Below are 13835 nucleotides of genomic sequence, written 5' to 3' on the forward strand. Positions count from 1 at the left end.
CCATTCTGTCCTCCCTAAGCTGAGGACTACAGGCATGCACCATGACTTCTGGCTTTTCAGGAGCATCATATGGTGTTTCTGTGATAATTCTCCACACACTCCTGTTTCTGTGTAACTATTTGTGTCTATAGACAATGAAAATTCAGATACAAATAAACTCGCATGGATTACTGTCCCCTGTCAATTGCGTTTTATTCTTCATGCTCTAAAATAGCTTTCATATCAACCAGAGTACTAAAGGTGAACTAGAAAAGCATGTTCTAATGAGGTATCTGGTGATGTTAGTGTGTTCTTTGAAGTTGATATGAAATTGATTAAGTATAACTAATGATTCTTTTTAGATTTCAAAAATTTTTAAGAATCCAAGCTGCCATTACCATTTCAGGTTACATGTGTGTGCTGACTTCTGGACTTTTGTGTTTCCCCTGTGTTCATTCATTTTGTGTCTACCCACATATCAGAAATAATTTCCTTTTTTATACCAATAAAGCCAAATTTTGATGAGACTTTCAGCAGAGTTGGAGATTTTGTGTCTGATTAAAAATTTAGATTGAATAGGTCAGTTCCTTGACAAAGCAAGACATCAACAACTGGCCACTACGAAGTCTTGCATCATAAGAGAAATAGATGTCCTAAAAGACTTTTCTCACTTTCCAATTTTCCTATCTTGTATTCAGAAACTGCCTTGGGTTCGCTTTTAGATATCTAAAATATTCCAACCTACTTTACCCCTTCAGTAGCTCAGAGAACTTCATGGAAGAAGAGGCAGAAAGAAGGTCAGAGTAAAAGATAGGAGATATGCTACAAAAACGACTCTTTTGGACATGACTTAGTCTTTTTGTATTCATGGCCGTTACAGCTGTGGACACCTGTACAGGACTGTGATGATGGATGCTATAAAAATAATCCCACACTAGCTCAGAATTGAGTATAATAAAGGGCTATTTATTGAAAAGTAGACTCACAGATCACAGTTCTCTGCATGAACAGGGAACAGGAACTGAATCCAGAAGCCGGGAGAGATAGAGACAGAGATAGAGTTAGAGAGAGAGAGAGAGAGAGCATTTGCTTTACATCAATGTTTATAGTATAAGAGGCCATGCCCAAGTGGGCTAGTATCTTAAAGGTTACTGGCTGAAGGAATTCCTACAGCACCTATCCTTTAAATAAAAGAGTTTAAATAAAAGAGTTCTAAGCCTAATACAAAACTATATGCAATAAGAACAAATATCAAGTGTAAAATTTAGAATTACAACCAGTATAAATGATATCAAGCAAAAAACATATGCTAAATGTTTCAATAGTTATCCTATCCTAAGGAGTCTAAGTCTCGTATTAAAAATAGGTTGGGCAAGTCATGAGAGGAAAGCAACTATAACTATCTAGTTTTCAACCCCATTGAAGACCTGAGAAGGGAAATAATATTACTTGAGTATACAGAAGTACAATCAAGCAACTTCCAAAATGTACAATAAATGACAGAGATAACTGACTACCTGGGCAATCACCCAAAGTCTCATTTGCAATATTGGAGCAACCAACTTTGGCTAAGGTCTAGAGTAACTGACAGACATCTTCAGAGGTAGAAATGTATAGTGAAATATGATAAATATATCCTAAAATTGTATCAATATACAAAATGTCTTAAGCAGAGGTAGAAGCATGCATGCATGCAATATGACAAAATCACTTTGCATAGGTGTACAAATATTGTAAACAGAAATAGGAGCATATTCAATATAACAAACACAATTTGAATTTATATTGATATACAAGAATCGATACCAATGAAATTGTCTATCAATAATAGCTCACAAATATTCACTCTATTATTCCCTATTATTATTATTAATGTAAGCTCACACTAATCTACTTATTATCTCATTCTTGTCCCAAGCAAGTAAGACTGCTGTGTGGCATACAGACAAAATATGTTCATTGTAAAGAGCTTGATCTTGTGGGTCAGCATAAGTGCCCTCACCAAGAATTTGATCTGGAAAGCCTCAAATCCTTTTGCTTTTTTCTATTGTTCTAAAATTTTGTCTTTTCTTGCCAATAGCATTTCCATAGTGGTTGTGGCCTGTCTTCCAAGACCACTGAAACTAACTGAAGCCAATCATGTGGGGTATCCTTATTGCTGGAAGCCCACGTCTTTACCATCTCCCTAACAAATCATGAATGCAAGCCATAAGACATTACTGCTTGCTTAATTTCTTTTAGATTGTTCATACCTATAGATATCCATCTATATTCTTTGGATTCTTTTGGGCATTTAGAACTTGATGCTTTTTCAGAGATGATTACAAGGTAGGACGCTAAAACCTTGGGTAAGTCATCTTTGGCTTTGACATGTACTGGTGATGTTAAATCCTGTCCTTGTACCTTCTCTCCCTGCCCATCAGTTCTGAAAATATCCTCAATTTTTTCAAATCTTTTTACTACTGTCTTTTGTAAAGCCTAAATCTCTTGGCCTGTATATATTTCTAGTGATTTCATTGAGGCACCTAGACTCTGGTCCTCATTCTGCACATGTGATTCCAAGATATGAAGCTTTTCCTTTAAAAATAATATCTCATCCTTGGACATTATTTGGATAGTGCACAGATTGCCTTCCTGGAGAGATACTCTATCTGCTAACCTATCATATCTTTTTAACAGATTTTTATTGTCAAATTCAACATTATAATTTTTTTCAGATAATTTCTCAGTACCCTTTGACATGAATTGAATTTTATCTGTTAAATTAATGTTATTCTTTTCAATGGTATTAATTTTTTTCAGATAGCTGTTCATTTTTAGTCTGTAAAGACTGTATCATTTCTAAAAGTGCCTCATTCTTGGCTCTGTTATCAAACCATTTTCTTAAGGATACAATATGAAAAACAAAGCTAAGTCCCAATAACCAATAAATGATATATCAGCAAAACCATATAAGCCTTGAAGAATACTATCCATAGCATAAGCAAAAAAGTTATTAAATTCCTGAATGAAAATGTTGTCAGCTATTGTATAGTTTTTAACTTTATTAATTTATTGATTTCAGTAAGTTGTCATAGGTGTAATAATCTTTATTGACCAGCAGATGTCATGGCTGTAGCCATGTGGTAGTGAGACATGACCAGCAGCAGCGTGGGACTATTCTAGCTGCTTTGGCTTCATGTATCAGTGCCTGGTTAAATATTGACAAATATGCTTTGCTTGACAAATTTAGAACAGTTAAATAAATCCTGAAAAAAAAAATAAATTCTGTACACCAAGAGTTCTTTGGTGGCCAGAATATCCAGGATCCCAGAGCTAGTGAGCAGGGAACACAAAATGGAAGCTGTGTAAGTTGCCGCACAGTGGTGGAGAGAGCATGTCGAGCCTACCACACTATAGCTCTGCTGTGGCAGAGTTTTGGCAAAAACAAAACAAAACAAAAAACAACAACAACAAATACTTGGTAGGTGAAATCAAGCAAGGTGGACGGGGGTAGGGAGTGGGAGATCTTCTGGGCCACAGACCTTTTAGGCCTTTCATGTCTGTCCCAGTAGGCATGGAGTTAGGATTCACATGGGTACCAGATGATGATGGATGCTATAAAAATAATCCCACACTAGCTCAGAATTGAGCACAATAAAGGGCTATTTATTTAGGGGTAGACCCACAGATCACAGTCCTCTGCACGAATGGGGAACAGGAACTGAATCCAGAAGCCAGGAGAGTGAGCAAGTACATGCTTTGTTGGCATTTGTAGTATAAGAGGCCATGCCCAAGTGGACTGGTATCTGAAAGGCTACTGGCTGAAGGAGTTCCCACAACAAGACTGGACCCATGTATGTTTTATCATGGATTAGGACTGGTCTCATGAAGCTCCATGCCCTAGGAAACATTGGTAGTTTGCTGGGAGAGGGTAATAATTTTTTTCAGTAGTTTAATCCCATACTCCAATAAATAACCTCCAACCCAGCTCATGTAAGCAACTCTAACCTCATTAGGTTATACAAAGGCATCAAAGCAGGAAAGGAATGTGATAAGAAGAGGATATCAGTAGCAGAGAAAGAGGAATGAGAGAGGCAAGTGGGGATAAGACTACTAAATTCATTATATACACATATGAAACTGTCAAAGAATAAATAGTAAAGATTGTCTATTAATATGTAAAGCATGTTTCCATAGTAAGTCATTATAGTCTCATTCAGTCAATTATAAGTTATACCATTTACAGACACATCCATGCACCATTCAGAGAGACAGCAGATGCTATCACCAAAGCTATGATAACTTATTGATTACTATACATCTCCTAACTTCAGAGAAATTACAGTGCAAGGATTTATGAGGGCTAGAGCCATGGAGAGATGGCATGCATATTATTTTGGTCCTTGCTTTTTTACATCAGGAGAAAATAGATTTCAAAATTATTTTCTTTAAATTCACTCCTATCAATTCTTTGTGTTAGGAAGCTGGTGATATAAAGACTTAAAAATATATTTCATATTGATTATAGAATAAGAAAATAATCTGATTTTCCAACCCTCTTTTGCTTTCTGATACATTTTTTTAAAAATCCTTTCAATGGTGAAGCTTTGAATTATGTATTATTTTTGACTATTTTAGTGATGTTTGTGTGAGTGTTGACTGTATTTGTGTCCGGGTACATATGGAGCCCAGAGGGTAATGCTGGATGTCTTCCTCGGCTGCATCTCTATTTATCTGAGACATGTTCTCTCATTGAATCTGGTCCTAACAATTCAGACGGACTGGCTGGGCAAGAGCCCTGTGGATCCTCCTGTCTCTGAGTGCTTCCCCAGTATTAGGAGCACAGGTACACTCACAGCCTATTTTTTAAAGTCGGTGTTGGGAATATAAACTTAGGTTCTCATGCTTAACTGGCAAGCAAGTTAGTGCCTGTATACCATGTACTCAACTCTTTGACTTATTAGATTTAGGAAAAAAAGCACAAAGTCATGGAGATTGCTAAGATCCTAGAAAAACTTATTCTTAATTCTCCAAGCTGTGTGCCTAGTGGATTTTGTGTTCATGTACACTTTGTGTATAGCATTGCTTTGTAAATTTTATAATTTTTTAAAATACTATCTTTTCTCACTTTATATATCAATCCCAGATTCTACTCCCTCCCTCCACCTTCCCCACCACCTCATCCCCACCCCCATCCACTCCTCACAGAGGGTAAAGCTTCCCATGGGAAGTCAGCAAAGTACTGACTTTTTGGAAACCATTCTTTTTGGAGGGATACTTTGCTCAGTCTAGATGTAAAAGGGAGGGCCTTGGTCCTTCTTCAAAGCAATGTGCTAGACTTTGTTGACTCCCCATGGGAAGCTTTGTAAAAATTTTAATTTGTATTTTCCAACCAATTAAGCCTTCAGTTAGTTGTTCATGTTTCCCGTCTGAAATGTAAGGTCTTCCAGAATCATTTTCCATCTGCCTGTAGAAATTTGTTTTTGCTTTCTTTTAATGTATAACTGCTTTTGACAAATTCTGCCAGTTTTGTTTATCTGAGAATGCTTTTATTCTTCAATCATTGTTTGGGCAATTTTTGCCCAGGTAAAGTTCTAGATGGGGGCTTATTTGCTCTCAGCATTTAAAAAACGTCATCTTAAAGACTTCTTATTTGACCTAATATGAACCAACTGGGACCAATATTAAAACATGAGGAAAGACATGCAGGAAGTGACCGTAAAGTGTTGGAAGGGAGCCTCAGGAAGAAAAGGTAACCAACCAGACAAAGATCCACAGGATCTGTGAGTGAAATTGGGGCTCCAAGGGTTCTGGGAGAGCAGTGGGCTAGCATTCTCCGTGCTGAGACCCTGAGAGAGCGGTGGCCACTGGAGAAGGGTCCCTATTAAGTGTCTAAAAGCATCACGCGTGTGTGAAGAAACTCGTCAGCCCAGAAAAAGAGTCACCAATAGAATCAGCACTGTATTCCAAACTTTCAAAACCATGGTGACAAATGCCTGGCAGAAACAACTATTGATTGGACCCAAAGTATCAGAATCAGGCATGGTGAAAGGTCTGGAAGAGGTCCCAGTGGGAGCCCACAGCCAGGTTTCTCCACCTGGGACACAACAGTAGGGCTAAGCTATAATCCTCAAAGATCTGCCTCCTCCCCCCTCTGGATACACTTCTGCCCCTCATGGCCTGTACACCAAACGCTCTACAACCTTCCAGAACAGCACTGTTAAGTGGGAATCAAATGTTCAAATGCAGGAGCCTGTGGGGGACGTTTCTCAATCAAATTGAACAGGAATAGACAGTAGCTGGCACTTGTCCTGGACAGAAATAGTGCCTGTTGTTCCCAGCCAGGTGGAAAAAGCTCAGAATTCACATAGCATTAGATAAAACACATAGGAAAGTCTTGACTCGGTATGGGGGATAATTAGCCCTGGACTAAACGTTATTCTGGGACCACCTAACAAATCTTAAAAGCAAGGCTTAAAAGGATCAGGCTGTTTCCAAGTAATTTAACTATGTATTAGAACAAAGATCATAAATATGAATAGAATGCAAATTATCTGCCTTGCAACATAGGAAAATCCCTCAAACCCAGCACCCAATCAGAACGTGCCACACATTCAAAAGGTAAGAGAATATGACTTATAAGGAGGAAAGCTTTACTTGGCTATAACAGTGAAATATACTGTTGGTCTTCATTTAGAATATCAGGGTTTTTTGTAAGCACTTGCAAAATCTCCTTTTCTTTGGTTTAAAACCAAATACCTAAAAATGTCTTAAAGGAAATCAACTATACAGAGGCCTGTTTTGTTCGATTTCCAATGCCTCATGCTTGTAATAATTTTTTCACTTTTTGAAAGTATAATTACAGCATTCCCCCTTCCCTTTCTTCCCTTCAACCCTATCCTTGCTCAGGTCTTGCTAGAAATATGTAAGAGAATCCATATCTATGAAGTCGCCCATGTTTTCTTGACTTGATGACAAAAATCTACTATGTCCTGGCTCAAGGACCTGCTTATTAGGTCAGCACAAATTCTATGATTGCTAGAGACTTTCAGGAACTCTTAGCAACTATGACACAATTTAGCAGACATCTTTCAACAATCATGAAAATTACACTTCAGGTATTACCTGTTTTCCTTCCTACTAGGAAAAAAACTCCAGCTGAACTAGGATTCGGGGGAGGAAATCTCTCAATGCATTTACATATATAGTCACAAAATCCTCAGTTTACCTCGCTTGACATGCTGAAGTACAGTACATAGTTTTCTATGTGCTTTAGAGAGTCTAAGGAATACACAGGACTACACACGCACAGACTTCTGGGAGCACAGTGTCTGTGTTTTGGCAAAGCAGAGAATATGAATCATTTCTCCAGAATATTGTTAATTTAATTTTCAAAAATATTATATAATGAAGTAACTATTATTATAAAGATGCTTTCCAATGGCATTTAATTATAGCACAGGATAATTTATTTTACTAGCTAGAGTATCTTGGGCTAATTGCATTTATTTATGTTTTGTGTGTGTGCCATCATAACTAACAGCCTATCACATACATGCCCCACTCCAAGTCCTAGAAGATATTCTGGATTTCCCCTTAAATCTTGGAAATGCTTCTTACTTTCAGGGAGACCATTTCTTTGCCCTCACACCTCCCTGGTAGAGGAAAGCTTTGATCTCTCTAGAAGCCTAATTGCGTTTCATGGAAAGGTTCCTCTTTGCAATTAAGTCTAGACTCAGATGGTTGGTGTCTTTTCTTTCATGTTTCTGTTCAGTCATTTAGGTGGCAAATTTTCTGTCTCACCCGTGTTTCCTTTCATCTCGGCTCCTGGTAACAGTAATGTCTGGTTAGCCACATTCTTTCATCTGAGATAGACAAGCTCTCTGATCACCCTTGAAGGGTTCTGGCAAATTCCTCCTTGATTGTTTCAGTTGCTCCTCCCATTTACAGATAGTTAAGAAGGGTACAGATTAAGATACTGTCTACCTCTTATGGGGTTCCCTCTACTGGGGAGGAGTCCTCACTGATAGAGTAAACACAGCCTTGCTAGGGCCTCCTTAAAGAGAGTGTTTTATTTAAACACTAGTGGTATGATCGGACTTAATGCTCTGTGGGAGGGAAAGTGTCTTATGAAGATGGGTGGCAACTGTCTGTCCAGATCTCTGCTCTAAAACAGAATAGTAACACTCCACCCAAATGACAACCTGCTTCTTCATTTTCTTTGTAAAATTTTCACACCATAGTTCCCCCAAAAGATTCAATGAATACTAGCAAGAAAGTCCTCTCACAGTAAGTTAACAAAAGGCCAAGGATGCTGAAGAACAAAGGAAACTGATAAAGAAAAAGAGTCCCGAGCCCCATGCTTTGCTCTCTTCCTCAGCAAATTATGTTGAGGAAGTGTGGTCCAGGGTTTGGAGGTGGGCCAGATGTTTAATCAGCAATTCCAATTAGAGAACTAATGGTCCAGGCTGGAGATTGCTAAAAGCATGGGGCAATTACTCTGTATCTCAGTTTCTCCATCTGTGAAAACAAAAACAAATTCGGTCATATCCAGTTCCCATAGCAATACTTATGGCCACAGTCTCAGGTATGTGCACAAGAAGGGCAATAAGTATGAAATTGCCTTGTTTGGTAAATTTGAGCCAAAGATTTGCAATCAAAAAAGTCTTCCACTTTACCCAATTCATCCAGTTATTTTTTCTATATGTATTTATTCATAAATATCATCTAAGTAGCAGAAATTGGATATAGCATTGTAGACATAACATTGAAAGAGAGATGTCTGCTATTATATAGCTTGTTTTTTAGTTGGGGTCTGAAGGGCAGGACAAATTGAATAGGATTATGGGGCAGCGATTGTGGTCTCCTTAAATAATGAACTCAGGGAAACCACCTTTAAGGGGACAGTATTTGGATGACAAGCACAGCATAGAGTGGCCAGACAGAGGAGCAGTAAGCATACATTACTTGAGTTTGTTCGGAATACCAGCAGAATCAACAGGACAGGAACCACACAGAAGCCTGAGGAAGCTAGAAGGTTGAGTGAGCTGAAGCCTGGCATGAGATGATGCTCAGATGTAGGAAGAGATCCTTCATGTATAGCTTAGGGGGCAAAGAAACTGAATATAAAGCAAGCAGTTTTGTTATGAGATTCACATCATGTATACAGTGTGTTCTTATACTCACCTCTCCGTACCCACCCTTCATCCCCCTCTTTACTATACTTTTCCACTTAACTAAGACTTTAGAAACATCCTATGTATTACAGGATACTATTTTTAATTAATTATTTATTTATTTATTAAAGATTTCTGCCTCCTCCCCGCCACCGCCTCCCATTTCCCTCCCACTCTCCCAATCAAGTCCCCCTCCCTCATCAGCCTGAAGAGCAATCAGGGTTCTCTGCCCTGTGGGAAGTCCAAGGACCACCCACCTCCTTCCAGGTCTAGTAAGGTGAGCATCCAGACTGCCTAGGCTCCCACAAAGCCAGTACGTGCAGTAGGATCAAAAACTCATTGCCATTGTTCTTGAGTTCTCAGTAGTCCTAATTGTCCGTTATGTTCAGCGAGTCCGGTTTTATCCCATGCCTTTTCAGACCCAGGCCAGGTGGCCTTGGTGAGTTCCCGATAGAACATCCCTATTGTCTCAGTGTGTGGGTGCACCCCTCACGGTCCTGAGTTCCTTGCTCGTGCTCCCTCTCCTTCTACTCCTGATTTGGACCTTGGGATTTCAGTCTGGTGCTCCAATGTGGGTCTCTGTCTCTGTCTCCTTTCATCGCCTGATGAAGGTTAATATCCAGGAGGATGCCTATATGTTTTTCTTTGGGTTCACTTTCTTATTTAGCTTCTCTAGGATCACGAATTAAAGGCTCAATGTCCTTTGTTTATGGCTAGAAACCAATTATGAGTGAGTACATCCCATGTTCCTCTTTTTGGGTCTGGCTTACCTCACTCAGGATAGTGTTTTCTATTTCTGTCCATTTGCATACAGGATACTTTTGAAGATCTGGGTGTCATGATCTTTTAAAAGATTTATTTAGTTTTTCTAAATTTGATTTTGGGTTTGTGTGTGTGTGTTTTGACTACATTTATGTTTGTGCAGCACATGGGCATAGTGTTGTCAGAGGCCAGGAGGGGATGTTGAAGCCCCTGGAACTGGAGTTACAGTGATGTTTGGTAATATGGATGCTGGAAAACAAACCCAAGACTTCCGCAAGAGGAGCAAGTGTCCTTAACTCTCTGCAGCTTCTGGGAGCCATGGTCTTGTTTGTTGCTTGTTGTGTAAAACAGAAAAGAAGCAAGGACAGCAAGTAAGCAGTTCCGGGAATGTCTTGAAACTCACCAGCATTATTGGCAGGGGTACTGCGGGTCACAATGGCTTGGATCGTGGATGCGCTTGCAATGAAGCTTTCAGATCCATATGCCTGGTGTTGAAGCAAGAGAAGCGAGTAGAATCAAGATATCATCCAGGATATTTCCTTGAGCACCTGAATAGTGGAGGCATTTACCCAGATGGGGAGGTAGACTTTAAAGGGTGGGAAAGCGGAGGACGTAGATGGTTCAGTTTTAAAGTTGCACACTGGAAGCTACCTCATACAGATATATACATGCATGCAAATGCAGCTCTTATGCCTGGAAACACAGTATCAGCAACTGCATGAACTGAATTGCCGGAGTGGAAAGGGCGAATAAGTGAAGAAAATATTGTTCAGGACAAAGGTATGGGGCTTCCCAATTTTTAAAGCCAAGAAGAGGAGACAGACTCATCCAAGGAGGCTTAAAATGGAAAGGAAATAAAGGTAATCACAATACAGAATCTGTAGACCATCTTAAGAGTGGGAAGCTAGAAGAGTGTGTTTGACACTTGAAGGAACGTCAACGGTAACCTTTTCCAGATGAACATTGCATGGCTTGGCAGGACATGTTCAGAGGCCACGGACGAGTACTGCTTGCTGGCTTGCTCATCCTTCTTTCTTACAGAACCCAGGATCACCAGCCCAGGGATGGCCCCACCCACAATGGGCTAGAGTCACCAATTAAGAAAATGCCTTACAGCTGGATCTTATAAAGACATTTTCCCAGTTGATGTTCCTTCTTTTCAGATGAGTCTAGCTACTGTCAAGTTGACAGAACTCTATTCAGCATGGGTGTTAGTGAAAGAAAGGAGCAAAGGACGCCTGAGGATGCCGAACTAAACCTTGGGAGGATGCAGTTGCCAGGGATTCTGGGCATAATTAGCAAGAAAAGAAGGCTGGACGGCACACTGCCTGAGATTGGAAGGTTGGGTATGTGTCTGTCACATGGATGGCTGGAAGTATAAGCTTGGAATGTTGTACTTCTCATGTTGACTGCTAAAAGCCTTCAGAAACAGGACAAATATATCAATGCTACTCTCTCAACTTCACTAAGGAACTTCTCAAGTAAGTTCCCTATATGGATGAAGTTCCATGGGGGTAGCAAAACAAATGATACTGTAAATACCCACAAATCTGTTGAGACCAATACTTCTGGGAACGGACAAAGCATAGGCAAGCTGGGTTATTTAGAACCTTTAGTTCTTCACTTTGGACCCCTAGAATGGCGTCCCACTCAGAATCTTCACCTGGTTTTATACTCTAAGAAAGACACCAGCTAGAGAGAGGGCTGTTAAGAAGTCCACACTGAGTTTTCAATAAATACACAGCATGCTGTCACCGTCACAATCTTACCAACAATTAGTTAAGAGTTATTTGTTATGAACCATTGGCTAACCCTTGGCCCTCCAAAGAAAGACGTTCCTTGACCCAGTTAATCTTGGGTAAATGTCTCCTGTGAAATATGACAGGGGCAATGAGACAGTCCCCAGGAAACTGCAAGTTTTAAACTCCAAGGAAGGGACGCGGTCAATGACTCTGTGCCTGATTTGGAATCTCTGATGCAATTAATGATGCCTGCACATGTCCCTTATTAGACCGACTTGAATAAGCATTAGAGAAGGGTTGGACTGTGAGAGCTAATCAGGAAAAATACCACTAAGCAGTAGGGTCAGTTAATTAACAGTAAAGTCATATTTTTCACAGATTAAGTCAGGTTCTTCCTTCTGACCTCATTTAATTGCTGCTTTTAAAGCCCACTGGTATAGGGTACTCTCATGGAAAGACACTGAAATCCAGCCATTCTCTTGCAGCATGGGGATGACAGATCTTTAAAAGTGGCATGGAAGTGTAAATTGGCATATCCCTCGTGGACAGCCAGGGAGACTGTGTACTGCATGGGAATGCATTTTATTGTAGAAAAGTACATTTGTGGTGATACCTGTAGTGTCTTAGATACTTTTAGCATGTGAGCTTTGCATAGAGGAATGCAGATAACCATTTACATATGAAGGCATCATTGTAGCATTATTTTCAACAGTGACACTTAGAAGCCTGGGTGCTCAAAGAAATATTCAGACAAATCATGGCATTTCTCTGACAAATTGTGTAACACCAAACAGAAGAAAAAGTCTATCAAATGAATGGTATAAAACATGATTTCAGTTAGGGTTTGTTAGAGTAGTATGTAAACTGTATGTCTGAATCACATAAAGTACTTAGAGAAAGAATGAAATGTGTTGGAACTTATTTCCTCTTTGGGCAATATAGGCTGTTTTCTTCCTCTTCCTTTGACTTTCCTAGCTAAAGTAATTGCATGAATTTCTTTTGTAAACAGAAATATAACAGAAATATAACTCAACTTGTTATTTAGAAAATTAATCTGTAATCTTTTCAGCATGTTTTCCTATATCTTTAACTTCTGGTCACTATGGAATCTTAAAGTTGTTCATAATTCCTGTTTTCTCAGTAACCTTGTATTCATGAGGAAATATAAGCTCTGCTCTTATGAGTATAGCTAATGGTAGTTATAGGGCAAGGCAATGGTGGAGCCTATGGTCAGACACTACAGAAATGGATGTTTACTCTAAATTCTTTAAGAAAAGGAAGTTCTCTCTATTTTCATCTCTTTATACAATTAACATAAACATTATTACCTACTCACATTAAAATAAATATGTATTTGCTGCATGATGATTCTGCATTTCATGAATCAGAAGTTAAACATGAATCTTTTACTTTCCATTCCCTTTTATTAAAACAATAGGATTTTAGTTTCTAATCTACATCATGGGAGGGTTTCTGGTCTGGGTATCAATATCCTGTCACTGAGCATTTTGCTTTCATGATGAACATGTAAGAGTTGTTCCTCAGCAACCTGATGAGTTGACTTTGGAAACAACAGAAGGAACAGCCAGTGTTGACATAGTCTGCAACTTCCTGATGTTGACATGGTCTTTCTACTCCATAGAATAAAGGTAAGTTGTTAGTGCCAGCTGCTGATTCTCATGTCGAGTTCACGCTTTAAACTCCATGTTAGTGGAGCAGAGCTCATCAACCTACCGGGGGACATCACCACATAATAATTATGAGAGAAAAAGGTGTTGCTAGTTTTACACGGGCAGCTTTCCTTTCAAGCAATAGGAATGTCTCCTTAGTAACACAAATCAGAGAATATTTTAGCCAATAGAAAATAGACTCCGTGAATGGGGCTAGCAGACTGATGAACATTATCTGTATTTATTTTCACAGTTATTTTCACCGTTATCATTTTTAAAAAGCCAAATGTTTAAGGACAAATGACCATGATTTCCTTATGTCAAACATTTTCATTGCTCTTTCTAAAAGGCAAATTATTCATTGATTTTTAAGGTGCCGAATGCCTGGTTAGGCGGTGCGCTAAGTTAAAATATTAAAAGCACCATTTAATCAAAAGCTGCCCACATAAGGAACTAACGCTTATTAACCGATATGACCTTAAGCTCATGCACATTGCTGGCAATAATTAATCCACCTGCAAAGG

Source organism: Microtus oregoni, unplaced genomic scaffold (assembly GCF_018167655.1).
Source record: "Microtus oregoni isolate MIOR12 unplaced genomic scaffold, Mior012 000031F_ref0000149, whole genome shotgun sequence".
Lineage (NCBI taxonomy): Eukaryota > Metazoa > Chordata > Mammalia > Rodentia > Cricetidae > Microtus > Microtus oregoni.